This window comes from Montipora foliosa, chromosome 14 (genome assembly GCF_036669935.1).
Source record: "Montipora foliosa isolate CH-2021 chromosome 14, ASM3666993v2, whole genome shotgun sequence".
Lineage (NCBI taxonomy): Eukaryota > Metazoa > Cnidaria > Anthozoa > Scleractinia > Acroporidae > Montipora > Montipora foliosa.
The window spans coordinates 21,989,789-21,993,997 of NC_090882.1; positions in this window are offsets into that span (position 1 = coordinate 21,989,789).

Genomic DNA, 4,209 nt, shown 5'->3' on the forward strand with positions numbered 1-4,209 from the left:
CTCTTTCATTGCTTTTCATGTAATGTCCTTTATTCACTGAACGATTATCTTATATTGTAACACAAAGATTATTCTACTTCTACATGGTAACAGTACTTTCACATCATGGAATAGCATGCAGTAGTTTCACATAAGGTGATCATGATCATGTCCTTGTTGCAGTAGTATTACTAAGTAATCAATACACTACATCCTTCCCGGGCGATGTTCAAGGAACGGTTAAAGAATACAATCAGAGAATCATGCACACTATAAAATCAGAGCAATAGTCGGAATCAATAATATACAAAATTATCGTAGTCTTTTGTTGACTTGACTACTCGTCCTGACCTAGTGGTGACGACCTCTTCGTTCTGAGTGGCTTGCTCGACAAGATGACCCGAAGGTTGAGTGTTTTCACAAGCATCAGAAACTGTCGCACCGGGCTCACTGGAATCATTGGATTCAATTGTTTCAGTACCAAAGTCCTCAGTATGATCAGTAACAGACTCACTAGGCGCATGCCTTAAGTATTTCGCATTGCGAACTAGAGTGGTACCTGTATCGACGTTGACCAGACTGAACGTGTCTCGCGCTTTGGTCTCAATGATCATGTGCTTTGCTGAGGAGAACTTCGAGTCTAATTTGTTTTGCTTCATGTTAGCACAATGCACAATATCACCAACTCTGAAATCATGCGGAGTTGCATTTTGCTTGACATCGTGATATTCTTTTAAACGCGCTTGATACAAGTTGCATTTTGACCGATGGACGCGATCGAGCGCCGACGCTGCTGTATTTGAGGTAGACTCAATGTGCGGCACTTTAGTACGAATTTCGTGATTGAACAATAGCATAGTTGGCGATTTCCCGCTGACTGGATGTGGACTTGCTCTGTAGAGCATGAGAATTTTAGGTAACTCCTCTTGCCAGGATTTACCTTCAGAGATCACCGCTCGGAAATTTTTCTTAAGATATCGGTGAAATCTTTCTAACTTCCCGTTGCTTCGTGCATAATATGGTGACACACGAATGAGCTTTATTCCACGCGACTTAAGGAAAGCTTCGAACTCTTCGCTTACAAATTGCTTACCGTTGTCAGAAACAATTTCTTCGGGAAACCCGAATCTGGCGAATATGTCAGTTAATGCTTTAATGACTTCGCGTGAAGTGATTTCTTTCAAAACACATGCTTCCGGATAAGAAGAATAGTAATCGATGTAAGTCAATATGCATTTGCCATCGATTGGACCAACGAGATCCACTGCACCTTTTACCCAAGGGCCTCGAGGTAAAGGTGTTGGCTGAAGCGGCGTGTACTTATTCAACGGCTGATTCAGCACGCACGCTTGACAATTTCTTATCATTGTTTCGGCTGCTTCGTCCATCCCGGGCCAGAAAAAGCGTGTTCTGAGAAACTGCTTTGTCTTAACAATTCCTTGATGCGTTTCGTGCGCTAATTTTAGAATTTGCTTTTGCAGCGATTGTGGAACGACAATTCGGTTTCCTCTAAGAATTACTCCATCAAAAACAGATAATTCCTCTTTGACCCTATCGTATGGTTTCAGATCATGCGACCATTTTCCGCTTTGAATTTGAACAAGTAATTTGGACAGCGTGACGTCTCTGCTGGTTTCGGTTCGCATGTCTGAAAGGGTCACGGCCTGAAGGTCTGACATGTTTGATGTGGAAACGAATCGCACATAATTTTCGCAAACAAAACCAGTGTCCGAAAGGTCGTCTTGCCTGGATGGCAATCGTGACAACGAATCTGCGGTATTTGCATTTCCTGCGATATGCTGAATACAGAAGGTATACTGATGTAATCTCCAAGCTAAACGCTGAATGCGCGGAGGTAAAACTTTGCTTGAATGTGGGTCAAACATCTTAGAAAGAGGCTTGTTGTCGGTTAATAAAGTGAATTTTATACCAAATAAGTAATTGTGTAAACGTTCGACTGCCCAAACACAACCTAGCGCTTCGCGCTCAATTTGTGAATACCTCCTTTCCGTCAGTGTTAGTGATCGACTGATGTATGCAATAGGTTTACATTCACCGGTACCTTGATCTTGGAGTAAAATGGCGCCGAGACCAACTGGACTGGCGTCAGTAACCACGTAGGTTTGAGCATCAACGCGAAAACAAGCCAAGACCGGTGCGCCTGATAGCGCTTCTTTCAAGGCTTTGAATGCCTTTGCTTGGTCATTTCCCCATGACCATTTCTGCTCTTTCCGAGTGAGCTTTCGTAGCGGCTCGACAATGTTAGCATAATTTGGAACAAATTTTGCAACATAGCCACACGTTCCGAGAAACGATCGAAGGTCGGACACATTTTCCGGCGGTGGCGTAGCTTTGATGGCTTCCGTTTTCGCTGAGTCGGGTTCGATGCCTTTTTCAGACACAACATGGCCTAGAATTGAAATTTGTTTAACTCCGAATTCACATTTGCTTCGATTGAGCTTGAGGTTGTACTCACGACATCGATTGAAAACTTTGCGGACGCGGTTGACAAGTTCTGCCATGGTTTCAGCATAAATGATAACGTCATCTACCGAAATGCGGACACCTTCAATGCCAAACAAGATCTTTTCCATCATTCTTTGGAAAGCTTCGCTCGCATCACTGAGACCGAAGGGAGTTCGCTTAAACCGATAACAACCACGCGGTGTAATAAATGTGGTAACGTAACGCGACTCTTCAGCTAACGTGAGCTGAAAGAATCCACTCTTAGCATCGATCTTTGCGAAATACTTAGAGCCATGCATTGCATGCAAGGTATCCTCAACCTTAGGTAAAACGTAACGCTCTCTTATAACAGCCTTATTTACCTCTCTAAGATCACAACATACTCTTAGATCGCCCGATTTCTTGGGAACAATTACTAAATTTGAAACCCAAGGACTAGCTTCAGTGACCTCTTCAATGATATCTTGTTCTAACATCCTGTCAAGTTCATTATTTACTGCCTCAATTTGACTTACGGGAATGCGTCTTAAGTGCTGACTGACAGGTTTGACCTCTGGGTCAATGGTAATTTTATGCTGAAAATCAGTGACCTTTCCTAAACCTTGGAAAACATCATCGTACTCCTTGAGTAAAGGACCCAGCTCGTTTTGATCGCTGGTCTGACCGACTGAATTTACTTGGGTAAGTATCGCTAGCTTGAAACTAGAGTCTCGTCCCAGTAATGACTCCGCGTTACCCTCTATCACGTAAACCTTGGTATTGATAGTCTTATCGCTGGCTTTGATGGTGGCATTAAAATAGCCATTACAATTTAGCGGTTCTTTCTGTCCATACGCAGTGAAGCGTCTTTGAGTTTGATTCAGTTCACAATGCCTAAATTGTGATTTATACAACTGTGAGGATATTATGTTATACTTACAACCAGTGTCGACTATCATTCTGGTCCTTTGTCCATTAATCTGTACAGTAATGGAACAGTCAACATTGTTCAAAGAGAGTACTGGTTCGCTCTCGTCACTTGAGCTGTCTTCAAGCCAATTAGCAGGTTTGGATCTCAAGCTGCGGACCTTCATGTTTGGAGTTTTCTTTTCTTTCTTTGCAGGCCTCTTTTTGTGCCGGTTTGCTGGATGTGTAGTCTTGGGCTTTGAACGACAAACCTTTTGCAAGTGTCCAACTTTTTTGCAGATATTGCACGTGGACTTGATTGCACCGCATTCGTCAGGAGCGTGTCCGTCGGTTCCACCACATCTATAACAGCTGAACGGTTTCGCTGGAAATCCGCGGGAAGCGTGCACGTGGTCGATATGGATCGGGTTTTCTTTGGTGCCTTGTGACAGCAGTCGCGCTTCTTGTACGGCCGTTTCTGCACTTCGCGCGATTTTGATCGTCTTTGCGAGATCCAGATCGTCTTGTTGAAGTAGTTTCTGCTTCAAGGTACGTGAGGAACATTTCTCAACGATTTGGTCCCGGATCATCTCCTCCTCTAGAGTGCCAAAGTCGCATGATTTTGCCAGCTCTCTGAGGTTCGTCAGGTAGGTGTCTATTGACTCGTCTGCCTTTTGCGCTCGCGACCTGAACTTGTAGCGCTCTGCCACAACGTTCCGTTTTGGTGCAAAGTATCCACTGAGGGCAGTTTTCACCTCTTCGAAGGACTTGTGTTCTCCAGGGAGCGTATTGAAGATGCGTTGTACTGCGGGGCCAAGGCAGTGCAGCATCGTAGCTCTCTGAATCGCATCTTCCTTCTTTCTTAGATCGGAGGCAATG